Below are 15,280 nucleotides of genomic sequence, written 5' to 3' on the forward strand. Positions count from 1 at the left end.
TGCGTCCCATCCAAACGTACGGCTCTATTGCATGGCGGCAGGCTTTGAGCTAAAATACAATAAAACAAAGCTTAATACGATTCAAAGAACCGCATATGCAGGTGTTACCGGGGCACGGCAGTCCTTCCCATCAAATGCTTTCAATATACTTCTTCACTTCCTCCCTCTAGTCTTCCACATTAAATACTTCGCAAGGTGCAGTGCCATCAGACTACGTGAGTCCGGATGCTGGGCAGCGAAGCGAGTCCCTTGGAACATCTAAGCATTCCCCATGGACTATGCCGAACGCAAGCCGAGCTTCACGAGGAGTCTTGCTATGGATTTTCCAACCAGGGTATAGTGAAGGACCCGAAACGTGTTGCAACGCTATGACACAGTATTCTTCACCTACGGATCAAAAATAGTCAGTGGAGTTTTCTCGGATAGGTTTCGCCGGTGTATTCCAAACGGAGGTACTGGCGATACTGGATACTGTCAATGGTTGGTGATGATCCGAGTGCCAAGCGTAACATAGTCATTCTGACCGATAGCCAAGCGACCATTAAGACCTTGTACTTAACGGCGACATCCTTCTGGCTGGTGGGGCAGTGCAGAAACGCGCTGAACAGTGTGAGCGGCACGCTAACGATCACCCTGTCTTGGGTTCCCGGTCATGGGAACATAGAGGGTAATGAGCGGGCTGTCAGACCAGGTGGGACTCTGTCCTTGACAGCTGGTACAGTCTGTGTCCCGCTGGCGAATCTCAAGGGAGGAATCTACTCGCACTACTCAGTAGCCGCGGACCTCAGATGGCGAAGGCTCGCGACTTGTGCAAGGAGGATTTGATCCGCCAATAACAAAACCCGATCGCCAGGGCTCCTGTTCAAGACAGCTGCAAATACATACAAAGTTACGGAGGTATGCACGACGCACAGACCTGTAGGGGATCATGCCGCCAGACTTGGCTTACTCGACAATTCGCATTGCGGAAGCTGCGGCGAAGAAGGGGAATCTTTAAGCACTCCAATGTGATTGCTTTTGCTTAAGCTAGAATCAGGCTAGGGACACTGGGTAAACCATCCTTTGGGGACCTCAGAGAGATTTCTAGCTCCAAGGTAGGAGAGCTGCTTTCCTTCATGAATACTACCGGGCTGGCTCTGAAGATCTGAGCCTGCTAGACTCTGCCTCCTTGCTCTCATAACAGCAGTCATGGTCCTAGGAGTTTGTCACTAATGAGGCTCCTTAGAAGGATCAGTGAACCTACCTACCTAACGATTCCGCGTTCGAAAGGTGACGCGGCCAAGATTCGGCAATCGCGGTACTTTCCATGGCATGATTTTAGAGACGCCAGATATCCAGGTGAAAAAAATTGAAGTGGAAAAAAACGACGAAAAATGCAAAATCGTTGGATTGCCGTGGGTTATACCCCGTTTGAAAGGGGAAGTACATTCCTTGCCACTCAATTTATGTACTAGTTCGATCTATTGTCAAGTTAGAACCCTTTCGATACCTTATCCTAACCATCAGTGCCACTCCTCCTTCTCCCATTCCCTTCCTGCATCTAAGTGAACTAAAGGACATAAATTGTCAAATTTCCTTTCCATTCAACTCTATACATTGTCACTGTGTCTCCGTGCACATACCCACGGGAAGAAAAAACGCTGAGACAAATTACAAAAAATTTAACGAGAAAATTGTCATTTCGTGACCGAGCAGATATGCATATTCAATCGATTCTGTCTATTTTTAAAGGCATAAGGATTTTTCACAACTAAGGACGACAGCAAACGCCCGTCACCAATTTGAAAATACGAGCGGATACCTTAGCAGGCGAACAGGTCCTTCTTCCTCGTTCTATGTTTTTCGTTAATAAAAACGGATTGCGCTTTCCGTGATTCATTTCTTCAGGTTTTATCTTTTATGGGAAACGGGAAAAATCTGAAAAATTTCAGTGAATATGACAAGTTAATAAATTGAGGAAGTATTTAAATGGGTGAAGCTTCTGTGTGATATGGTTAATGACTGCAGTATTGTCTTACTTGCAAGTCACGAAAAAGTCGTTGCTTGCAAGGGTAGAAAGGATAAATTAAGTTTTCACGAACTTGTCCAAGTTTGGAGACATTTCAACTATCAGTCGTTTGGTATCCAAATGTAAAGTCTCCTTCTCTTGTTTCAAGGATAATTTGGTCATGCATACCTTTCTGGGTAATGAAGATTGTAAAGAGGTTGACTAAAAATGAAGTTGTTATTTTAGTAGAAAGCTGTGGGGCTGATGAAGCATTTTCTGATCTTGATCTGTTAGTTCGATGGTTTATAGCCTAAAGGAGCTTTATCTTAAACAGACCAGTATTCTAATGAAGGGCGAATTTACACATGTAAGTTGGACCTACAGTTATTTCTATGTCTTTCATTGCACGCGTGAGATTTCATAGTTTTCATAGACCCAGGCGGATCGGGAAGCTTTCTTGGAAAACCCGAATATGAGAGGTATTTTTTTGACAGCAGAAGAAGACTGTTTGCGACACCAATGTTTGGGGTTGCACCACTGAAATCTGTTCCGATAACTGGGCAAGTCTCACTGCGGTGCTAAATAATATCTACGCTATCTAAAGAAAGACCTGAAATCCGAAGAGCTACGCTAATGGAAAGATCTACAAGGCTCGTTTGGTCGTAACGAGACGTTCGCTTCTGTGGTCAAACAAGGGTCTGGAATTTAAAGGCCGCAGCTCTCCCCGGAGAGACATCACTTCGGGCTAGCCCTCGAGCGCTCGCACCTTGTGGAGCTCTCAAATCAAGGAATTCGTTTCACAAGTGGGAAGAGAGAGGAGGAAGGGAACTGTTAGTTTGCCATCCGGCCCCTCCATCGGTCGAGCTTTATCGTCTTTACAACAAGAAAATCCTGAACATAGTGCACAACACGGCTGCACCTGTCAGCACTCCTCACCATGTGATTAAATAGAGTTTTTGACGGATCCCATTCCACCTTACACAAAAAAGGTACCGCAGGCGTCATCCACAATCCCTTTACAAAACACACAACCAGCAGAACGTGCCTTTCTAATCTTGTGCAGATAAGACTGGAAACATTTCCACAAATGAGCTGAGTAAAAAAATAGTCAGTCTCACCATGCTTCTGATTCAGTCACGCACCTTAGTTGCCAAAGAGCCACGCAGTTTGTCTGCTTCTAGTCTCATTTTGCCAAGATGGTTGCCACTCATCTAGCGTACGTTACCGTTCTTCACGAATAATCAATTCCCTTCCGCTTGCGTATGGTTTTATGATCCTTACAAAAAGGGTAATGGGGATCACTTCCACCATCATCATCATAGCCGCTTCAGAGACAGTGTGGTACGGAAAACTCCCCATCTCTGCACTTGCGGAAGGTGCTTACGATATACTTCCCTGCAAAGAAGGTCAGCCTCATACCTCTACGCCGAAAAGCAAGACTGGCTGCTAGACGGAAGATCCCCAGTATTTGCCATTAGCTGACTTAAAGCTGAAACTCCAGCTTCTACCTTGTCGCTATTGCTGTGATTTCGTCGAAAAAACTCATTTTTGACTCGATTATCAGCTCGCCGGCTGAAATGGGACGCAGGGTCGGGATTCTCCCTTTAGTCAATATGATTACTTCAGTTTTTTCCAGTGCGAGGTTGAAACCATGGGCCGCCATCCATCCGCTTACCGGTTGCATCAATATGACAAGCCTGCTTTGCACCTGCTCGACAATGCATCCAACAACAAGCGCCGCGACATCATCTGTATAACCGACCATACTGGATTCCTTTGGCATGTGAAATCTAAGCAGAATATCATGGGATGCGTTCCAGAGGTCCGGCCTGACAAAAGATCCCTGCGCGACCACGTGATCGCCATCCTCCTCTGACATTCTAGCGTTTCATAGAGCAGGGAGCGGCTCCTCATAATCCCTCAATATCTGTAAGAGGTAGCCCGTACGTGGAAAGTATTGTCTAGTATGTCTAGAATGTCGTTCTTACGGAATTGAAAGCACTTCTGACGTCAAGCGCTACGAGGAGCCCCACCCGTCAACTTCAGCGGCTCTGTGCCTCTGCTCGATGACCCGCGTCCACGTCTTCCATGACAGCATCAACTGTGAATTTCCTCTAAAGCCGGTCTCCGACAGCACGTAACGCTTCTGTAGGTCTAATTCTGATGAGCGTTCTGAGCACTTTTCCGGCCATGCAAAGCATACAAAGTTACGGTAGCACAGGGTCACCGCTCCCTTTGTTTCTAACGAGAAAGAAAATGCCGTGTTTCATCTGGCCGATGTTGGAGCACCAGTTTGTATACTTCTGCCAGAATACCATCGCATCCTGCTCCCTTTTGTTTTTCATAGAGAGAACTGCCACTTCCGGCTTTTTTATAGAGACAAGTTGGCAGTCCTCAGCACCCCCGCGATGCTGTCATCATTCAATACTGGGCACACGAGGAATAGTGCTCGAACGATGTGGTCCATCTTATCAGCCTTAAGTGAACAGGGTTTCAACAGAGCCTCGATTTTTCCAGTTACCAGTTTGTAACCGAATCCCTATTCACCTCGTCGACCAATTCCACCCATCACCGAGCTTTGCTCCTATTTATGGCGCTGTGCATTCTCATTTTGGTTGTCTGTACTCTGTCATTGTGGTACATGTCTCCTCGCGGTCCTTTTCACGTTGTGTCAAGTGAGGGAGTTTGTGACACTCACCCCGGAGCTCTACAATTTACACTCTCCACAAACACATAGAAGGCTTGCCACGTCTCGATGTTACGCTATCACCCCCAAGATCACCTTCCAGCGCGCCCCACCTGCTCAAGAATTTCGACAAACCTCCCGTCGGGGTGCTATGGAGCTGGGTACTTCGATACTGTTCACTGATGAGCACTAGATCAGTTTTGATCTCCGCAGTGAACTGCGCTAGCAACTCGTGAGCGGTATATATATCTGTAGGAAGCGGATTATGTTGACCGCATCCAAGATCTTTCCAGTTCTGCTCTGAAGACTGAACACCGCCCCGAGCCTGCAGTGTGCGTAATGCATCTGCGACATGTTGCTCTTCTGTCAAGTCGCCGGCAGGTTGCAAACGTGTGCCCATAATTTAAACATCAGCAGCATTTGATTGGGGCCAGCCGGATCCATATCCTACATATTATCCAACCAATTCAGACTTTCCCGCTGTTAAGAAGCACCTCCAGGTATTCACGCTTGACGGCTTTTTCTACTTCTTTTTTTCACGTGAGGCGGCCAAAGTGTCTGATTTCAGAGAGCACGTGAATTCTAAACTAAAAATCAATGTTTTCTCTCCCAGTAGCCTCTTGGCTGCTGCCCAGAAGGTGCCTTCATCTGTTGTCCCTGGGCCTAATTTGACTAGGACTCCACCACCCTTCCGCTCCGCTATCTTACAAGTTGGTCCTATAACGGGTTTCGCTGAAGACTTCCGTAAAGGTCTTACCTTCCGTCGGTTTAATAAGCATATCTTGTCATCTAGCCCTCCTTCATCTCTCCACCTATTTTGGTGCACCACCCTTCATGTCCGCCTTAACTTGAGGTTTTTCTTACGACGCGGCGTGGTGTTGCCTCTTTTCCCTCTTCACCTTCTTCTTTTGAACCCTGGAAAGCACCTGAGTGAAATCTCTTTCATATGCCCCTTCCTCCTCGGTTCGCTCTGCGACGGGCTGTCTATGATCCGTTCGACGGAGTACTCAGCGAGGAGCGCATTTGCTTTTCGCGCATCTCCTGTTGCTCTCCATGTCCGCCTGTAGTACGAAATTCATTTCAGGGGCTCCGTTTGTCCTTTTTCACTCTTTTAGTGACGTTTTTCTGGAGGAAAGTCGCAGACCACATGCGCTCCACAACTGCCGCGTGTTCCTTTATTAGCCTTTGCTTTTCGCTTTTCTCAAGAACAGTCGATTGCATTCCCACTCTGCTTATATTCGGAACCATCTGGTCAGTTTCAGCAGTTTCCGCGGTGCTTCCTTCCGCAACAACAGCATTGCGGAGGGGTACTGTCTCGGTTGCCTTCTCCATTCCAGGTACAGTATCACTTTGCAATTTTTTCTTTGTTTGCGAGTCCCGATGTCTCGTGGGGTATTTTAGCCCTTGCGGCGTCTTTCGCTGGGCACTGCGATGAGCGAGGCACTTCCTTGCTGCGTATTAGCGAAGCCAACTCTCTCCCCACTCCCGATGTCTCCTAATCTATGTCGTTTTTATTCCCCATTGGAGTTTTAACCAGCGCATCGTGTGTAAGGTAGCAGGGCTCAATAGTCCGTGAAGGATATATCTGCGTGGACAAAGCCACTATCCCAGTTCCTTGAGGCCTGACGCACGTTTAAGTGATCCCGAAGCTCACGAACGGAGCATCCACTTGGGATAACGCGGTCTACTAATATCGGTTCAATGCGCACTACCCGACCAGGGTCCCAAAGAGGTTACCACCTTGGCAGAGCTGAGTTCCCATCACTCATCGACGTCGGCTAAGAGTTGTCGGATGACCCGGGGACCACAATTTGTCCCGAAGTGTATCGATCATTAGCAGTTCACTCTTCACCGAGAAAATTTTTCGAAGCTACCACGTAGGACTACTAGGTGTAAAGCGAACTAGGAGGTCACCTTAAGTATGCACTCTTCGTAGCGTAAACCACTCGTTAAGGACGATCCCTAAATGGTAGAAAACTACGGAAGAATAGCGCACATTTTAGGCCACTTCGACGATTTACTGATAGCTGGGGCAACACCTGAAAAGCAGGCAGACAACTGAGCAGATACTTTCAAATAAAAAACTTGGGTGAAGTTCGCCACTACCTGGAGATCCTGGAGGTTTATTTCTGCTAAACCAACGGGGCAAAAATTGTCAAAGAATTGGAAGAGAATGGTCTATTTGACGCAAAACCAGAACATCAAGTGACCGGAAATCAGCAAGCGGATAAATGTTCCCGCATGGCGGAACAGTGCAGTAGGAAGCAGACATTTTTAGTAAAATTATCAGACTGACTTTCGAAGAAATGGACAAACCAGTGAGAGAGCCAATCACCCTATTTGAGGAAGCCGGGGTTGCATAAAACTAATTTTATTTTCTAACCACTAGATGAAGGACTTGATGGAAAAGAAGGTCACCGAAGTCCTGTACTGTCTAAGAAAACAGATACTAGCTAATATACTGGTGAAGACAAATTCAAAGAACTCGCAAAGGGACTAAGATTGGGGTCCGAGCAAACTAAAGCGGGAGGGAGGGTTAGAGCATACGCTCGATAATTGGCGCGTTGGGGGATGAGCACGCCTTATAGAAACCCAGGATCAGTGAGCTCGGTCTCTCTTGATACTGGACGTTCATCAGCAAATAAGTGTTATCTATCGAATCCTTTGTATTATTACGCATCGGATTTCCACCCTCATATTTGCAATTTTAATAAAGCTCCTTTAGTGTAAAAAATTGTGCTCGTTGTTAGTCTTTTTTGCGAGCAAGGACTTACTTAATTTTACTTTCAAGTTTCGAAATTGTGTCGAAGTTAGCATCTCAACCTCTTTACCATGGAATCAGGGATTCGCTCTCGAAACTGATTCATTGGCTTACAAAAATTCGTTGACTTCTTTAAACGTTGTTCTCTTCTTCTTACCCCCATTTTCATCCCCTTCCTATAAAACATGTAATATCACAAATTATAACTACAATTTACAAGGATCGAAAATAACATGTTAAAGTGTAGGAGGGATCGGCAACATAATAGGAGCCTTCAGATAATTTCAGTATTCCATATCTATCTTGAGTCTAATACGCTGGACAGGACATTAAGGCATTAAAAGAATCATCACAGGAACATTTAGACCATTTCACGGTTTCGAGAGCTTTAATTTGACAAGGGATGGAAATGCTAATGACACAATTTCTAAGAAAAACTTCATTTCTTTTTCATCTTTTCTAGAAATTTAAGAAGTTGAGTGTTACCAAATGAGAGAGTCGAAAGCCCTGACTTCATAGCAAAGGTGGAGCTTCCTTCCAATTTCGAAAATCTGAGAGTGAAATTGAGATATTATTGGCTTTCAAGTCTTGGAACCTTGAACGGAATTATTTTCTTTTCAGTTTAGCCAAAGGTCATGAAGCCACGCGTGTCAGGGATCCCAGGAATAGTAAATATTCATAGCGCACAAATTCGAAGCCGGCTCCGTTTTCCAGATTTCAATTTCTTGATTTTCCGTCCTTGGTTTTGACAGCGCCTTCAATGACTACCCTTCCTTCACTCATAAAACTGCTCAGAACAAGAAATAAAAGAAAATAACGCAAGGATATCCTCTGTATCCTGAATCTACCCCATGTTGACGGTTGCCTTTCAGGCCTTGAATTAATGGATTGATGTGCGGATGGAAAGGACAAACACGGGCACAATGGACTGGAGAGCAGAGTTCAGCGCACCATCGGACCAGAGAATAGGTCACATATGCCAAATGGTTTGCGTTAACAGCTTAATATCACTTTGTCGTAAGTTAATTGCATTTAGCTCAAGAGGGGCCAGAAGAACTGAACTGTTTTCCTTGGTCCGACACTATCAATTGCTGTAAGTAGTCGGTCCCCGGCAAATGGGACGTTTTGAGTAATTGATGGCGGAATTGAAAAGCGAAAGTAATTGAACAGGGTGATTAAATTCATTCGATATTATTTTGGGAAACATATTTTACGTTTTCCTTGTATGAGGGGATGGTAGCCGTAAAAAATTGGACTTCCTCTGCTAGTTGAACTTTTAGCATGGATATCAAGTCAAATTGGGTAATGGGATTTCGCCTAACTAGCGCGACTGAAGTTCTAAAGTGTCGCGTATTACGAAACGTCCGAATGGAGAAGAACCAATGCATAATAGTCCCTAAATGGAACAGTATTTCGCAACAATGCTGACCTTTAGACGATAGAAAACCTTTACAAGGACAGTGCCAAATTGCAGATCCCCGTCTATATGGGCACAGGCCCATCGTGAACGATAGCGCAAGCCCTAGTGAGAAGTATGCAGCGGAAGTGTACGATGAGAAAGAAACCCTGACGCCGCATGCCCCGAGCGATATTGGAGGCAGTATCGGGGGCTACTTTTCCGATAAGCACTGGGAAAAAAGATCATGGAACTGTGTGAATGCATAAAGAGGGTTGAAGGTATCGTACGAAAAAGTAAGCCAGGCGCCAGATCAAAATAGGAAACAAGAGAAATCGAGAAAAAGGCTGTGTAAAAGGTCGAACGAATCAACAGGCTAGCGAAACTCGAAAGCAAACAGAGCCTCAACTCCCAAAAAAGCGCAGCGCATCACGTAGTCGCGACTCCGGGAGAAGGAGGTGGATTTATCAATGTGGATATTGACGCCTGGAGAAAGTTGGTACCTAGAAAAAGAAAGGATCGGAAAAAGATATAAACGAAAGTGATTATTATCTCCAAACGAAGTGAAGGGTCGTACTCTGACATTCTCAGGAGAGTAAAGCCAAACCCCGAACCTACCTATTTGGGAGACAATGTCAGTTACAATAAACGGTCCCAAAAAGGAGACTTTATGTTGGAGCTCAAGGATATGACCGCGGACAAATTCTTGAGCCTAATCGAAAAGTCGCTAGGACAGGAAGCCGACATAAGGACTGGTAGGCCGAAATAATCTGTAAAGATATAGATGAGATCACCACAATAATCGCGAAGCCTTGGAAATCAGTTCCATCATATCAGCGGTGAAAACATTGAAGTCTACGAGAGAACACAAAGGGTCATCATTAGCTTACCAATAGAGATAGCACTCAAATTATTAGCAGTAGGGAGAATAAGAATAGGCTGGGTTTTGTACCGGCTCAACACAAATCGCAGATGAGGTTGATACAAATCTATCTCAACCACTACCAGGCGGGACCTATTCTCACAAACCATCCGTGTCGATGTGGCCATAATTACCGAGCCATTTGGTATGGACTTGCGAAAAACAAACCTTCCAGGAAATAATCGAGCATACGGAGGAAAGCTTCATCAGAGTGAAGGTAAATGGAGTTCGCATATACTGCTGCTATGCTTCACCCAGCGCTACAATTGTTGAGTATGAGGAGATGCTAAGCCAAGCCGGTGGGGACGATACTCATAGTGACCACTAGGCAATTCGCAAGAAAATCAAGAGCAAATCAAGCTCGAATGGCGAAAACTTTGAAATCGGACACATTTTCCGCGGTGCTCAGGCGCGACATATCCCTGAATGGTGCGACCAGAGAAAAAGTCACCTAAATCATCCGATAGGTGACGGAAGCATGCCAAGTTATTATGGCCAGAAGGCGATTACTCTCCAGTACAACCTAACCCAACTACGGATGGAACAACTTAATTGCAAGTTCGCGAACCGCATTCTTCCAGATAAGGAGACTTTATAAGAAGCTGAAGGGCAAGCCCGTTAGCGATGGTCGAGAGAGGACATACAAGCACCTGCGTGGCCGTTTAAAAGAAGCTATTCGGAGGAGAAAAAGAACTGCTTCAAACAGCTGGACGACCATGCCGACATAAAACCTTGAGATGAGTCCAGCAAGGTAGGAATCAAAAGGCTGCGAAAATCACCCCAGGTGACCTGTCCGCGCCTCCTGAAAAAAATTGTTACCATTCTGTTTATTCGCCACGAAAATAACGGTCATCCAGCACCACGCGAGCATAATATCTCCAGTAACTGCAGAGGAGCCACGCCAAATAGGTGGTAGAATCGACAGTAGATGACATCTTTAACAGAGCTTTGAAGCTTGTAGTGAAAACTAGGTTCGACCTTCTCGTTAACTCTTCGGAGCCATGCCTAAAAGAAGAAATATTCCCTGCCTAACGAAAAAAGCAAAAGTTGATGTTGCTTCCCAAACCCAACAAGCTTCCTGGAGATCCAGCCTTATGCCGCTCTATCTACCTGTTGGATACCATAGGGAAGATGATGGAGAGATTCATCTACAACAGACTCCTATTCATCGTCGAAAGCACCAATGGCTTGTCAAAGCCCTAGTGGCGTGCCGACTCAACAGCGGATCCACTAAGCATAGCCGTGAATCCGGCAGAAACGCACTAGTCTCTGGACGCCATTCAACTCGGCCAGCTAGAACAGAATTGAGGGGGTGTCAGCTGACATCAGTATTCCTGGCTATTTAACGAATTTGGTTGAAAATTAACTCTCAGAGAGAAATCTTTGGTGCGAGATGGATGAGGGTCCCAAAGAGTACATTCTCACTGCGGGGTACGACAGGGATCGGTACTGGGTCCCCTGTTGTGAAATACCATAACATGCTTGCTCTTCTCGTCCCAGAAGAGCCTACGGTTATCGGCTTTGTGGATGATCTAACTGTGGTTGTTACATCAAGAACCCAGAGGATATAGAGGTCTATGCAATGGAAACAGTAAGAGCGGTAGACTTTGGTGGACGCTAGAATGCAAGCGGTCTTAATAACGAACCGTTAGAAAAAGAAAACTGAATTAAAAGTGAAAGTCGGTGGATATACCGTCGTGTCAAAGCTAACTATCAAATACCTGGAGATTATAATTGACAACAAACCTGCAACATGTATGTCAAAAGACAGCCAGGGCTACTACGCCACCTGCAGTGATGAGGAGTGATGAGATCTATTCTGGCAGAGGCGCTGCCGGAAGCAGATGAATTCGGTTTACGCGCTGATGGCATTGAGTTTTCTTAGAACCACATCAGTTGAGGCAATACTGGTGGAGGCAAGCATGATCCCTGTCGACTTTATGGCGAAAGAATTGAGTGTACTGTGCCATGCAAAATGTATGAAGGAGCACAGAGAACGCGGAAATATGACAAGATCACAGTCGAAAGATCCCTAGCAAAGCAGATGTGAGGGTCGGTGGACGCACATGTTCATCGTCAACATTAGGGTGTGGCTTGAGCGGATACATGGGGAGATCTTCTATAACATTTCCCAGTTGCTCAGCCGACATGATGGTAGCTGCAGGCAGTATCTGCACCACTTTAGGCTGGATGATTCACCGAATTGTCCAAGCTGCGGTGGCATACTGAAGGATCCAGGGTATGTGATATTTCACTGCCCAAGATTCGCAATGGAGGAAAAGGAATCCAAACAAAGCGTTGGGCAGGAGCATAATCCCGGAAAACTTAGTTGCGAACATGCTGAGATCGAAGGAAAGGTGGGTTCCTCTGCAATCCAAAAAATGCAGCAGGAATTGCTGAAGGAGGAAAGGACGAGGAAAACCGAAAGGAACCACGTCGTTTTTTTTCCAGTTGATATATTCCTATCTAAACTTATTATAAATTCCACCATATCTTCGGGTGCTAAGAGTACCCCAGTTATAACATCGCACTGTTAATGTCCTCTGCAATGTTCGGGCACTTCGGGCTATATACTAACATGCCAGACCTAAATCAATAGAGATATGTTCGATACTTCCGTGTCCGCTCTAAAGGTTCGTTAGATTAAAACCTTATTCGCTACTGCGTCGCTCGGTCCATCTCGGAATATGCCATTTATTCTACCTCTCAAGCTGTTCAGTGATAACTTCACTCCATGTTGGCTGGGGGGGGCATACAAAGGATTACTCAAAGACATACAATCGAGATGTTGTCCTTCTTTCACCTGCCATATGTTGCTTCGCCGAATATGCTTCATAACCACAATAAGTTCGGAGTGTATTTAGGCGACAGGACCTTCCATTTTCCTCCTGTTTGCTTGCTTTGACCGTATATGCGTATCGCTGTGTGTAGTAGAATTGAGATAAAGAAGAGAAAGCTCGGCCATAGGACTTTCGATAGCTGAGTAGTTAGAGCGCAAGGTCGCGGTTCAAATCTCACTGGTGGCAGTGGAATTTGTATCGTAATTTGACGTCGGATACCACGTTGGCCAGTTGTCGTCTTTACTTAATTTGCTCGCCTCTATGCTCATCTGCCCGTGTTTGCTTTACACAGACGACCTTAAATTATTTGCCTCTATTTCATCTCCGCTGGACTGTGCTCTCTTGCAGTCCAACCTGATAATTTTGTCCGTTGGAGTTCGGTCAACAAGCTAACACTGAATGTCAGCAAATGTCACTGGATGTGCTATTCACTTAAACCCTCTTCAACATCCTTCCTGATCTCCTTCCAAGACCTGGGAGTAATATTCGACGACAAACTTCGTTTCAATTGCCACTTCGTTGACATCATCAATAAAGCTTCCAAAACATCCGGTTTTATCCTACGTTCTACCTTCAACTTTACCTCAATTCAGCCCTCCTTAACACTCTTCAACCCCCTTGTCAGAAACATCCTGGAATATTGCTGTGTAGTCTGGTACCCCTTCCGCATCCGTGACCGCGGCACTCTTAACATTGTATAACGCAAATTCACCCGGAACCTCTTTTACAAAAAGAATCTTCCACGGGTTGACTATCTCTCACGACTTCGCGCCCTCAATCTCTCCTCCCTGCAGCAACGTCGTATCTTCCTTGATATGTGTACTCTTTTCAAACTCTGCAATTACCTGTTGTAGCGCTCTGTCAACTCGGATATTACTTTTCGAATCGCATCTCATAACACACGTAGTGCTCACATTTCGGAGCTCGAGATTTACTTTCACTTCCTGATCCCGAGCCTATGCCGGTGCTACAACGAGGAGTGCTCTCCAGAGTCGCACCATCTTAACTCGTAGGGAGCCCAGAATATCCAGCTTATATCGACGAATTCTAGCTCGAGTTGGAGAAACGAACATTCTGGGGACCCTCGATAAGGTTGTCTAGAAGAATTTCAGCTAACCACGAACGATGAAGCCTAGTTGTGGTTAATATACCCCACCAAGAGATGAATGGCAACCACATATGTCAATACCACCACCTAACAGCAGCTAAGAAGATTACTGATAGAAAGATGATATACCGGAAGTTTTCCAGGCTGTCGGTACTCCCAATGCGATGTAGAAGAAGTTCAGAAGCAAAAGGGCTACATAAAGTGCAGTATCTCACAGATAAATTGTGGAGCGCCAAACATCCGTCGGACCAATTGCTGCAAGATATATGTATCTATCATTCAAGAACCATAGCAGCGTGGTATCCCTTAGTATAGCGACTCTCCCTGAGAATGACTGTTATCAAAGGATATCACTCTCTTGGCCCACAAGCACATTGGAGACCATCTGGACTAAAAACTATTGTCAAAAGTTAAAGCACATAACGAAAAGAGGGTGATTCACCACTGGCACAAAGTTTTTTCACGGGTATGGAGAGGGGATTGAGGTACATATTTTTTAAAAATAAATATAAATATAATAATAAGGGATAGGCAGAGTTTTGATCCTGAGCTTGGATCTTCCACATAATTTTCACCCTGGACAAAGATTTTCTTGATACGTCCTAAGAGTAGATACTTTTCCCGGGCTCTCTTCCCTTTTCGATTTTTGAGAAGAAGACTGCTCGCTCGATTTGCTGTTCTACGCTATAAACGAATAAATAAATAAATTACTCAAAACAACGAGCAACCAGAATATTCACGACCATACGATGTAACCACCGAAGCATATTTTATAGCTGAATGAGTCTATGACATCTTGTGAGGCAACGTTTCACCTGGATTTACACTTCAGTTAGAAGACAACACCCCCTTTGACAAGAGGTAACCCTTTCAATGATTTCCCATGCAAATTCGTATTTATAGCTGCTCTCGTTATTCATTCGTCAATAGCATTTCGTGGGCCATAAAATTACAAAAGTAATTGTAATGATTTGATAAATCGTTAACGAAGAGGAAACGACAGTTAGCAAACAATTGACAGGAGTTTTGGTATCACCGAAAACTTCAACCCTATCGCTGGTCACATTAAGAGCACATAGCACCCGCGATCCGGTGTCACGCACTATTTGATTCATCCTGTTCCTGTTACGAAATATACGTGAGTATTTATGGTGTCTCTCGAGTCCATAAATTATCGATACGTTGACGAAATATTCCATATTTTACGAGCCCCAAATAACCCTTTGCGTTCATGAGTAGGATCTAAGTCAAGGCACCTGCACTTACTAACATCGCAAGGAAACTTTATCACGAGCGAAGCAAGCACGCACCTCATTTGAAAGGGGTAGAACAAGTCCTGGAGAGTCTTCTTAGCCTCATTGTTCACCATGGGATATCCTAGATATCTGCAGAACGAAAGGATGGTACCCGGCGGCACGCAATTACAATTACCACTGCGAAATCGTTAAAACCTTTCGTTACGGTGGCTTCTTCGTCGCGGCACAGGTTTCGCCTGTAAAAAATTACAAAAGTTCGTGCCAGATGTGATTGTCATTTTGTTGGCTTTTTCGGTTACATTATATCCTGATGAGTCCTGATGG

Source organism: Hermetia illucens, chromosome 4 (assembly GCF_905115235.1).
Source record: "Hermetia illucens chromosome 4, iHerIll2.2.curated.20191125, whole genome shotgun sequence".
Taxonomy (NCBI): domain Eukaryota; kingdom Metazoa; phylum Arthropoda; class Insecta; order Diptera; family Stratiomyidae; genus Hermetia; species Hermetia illucens.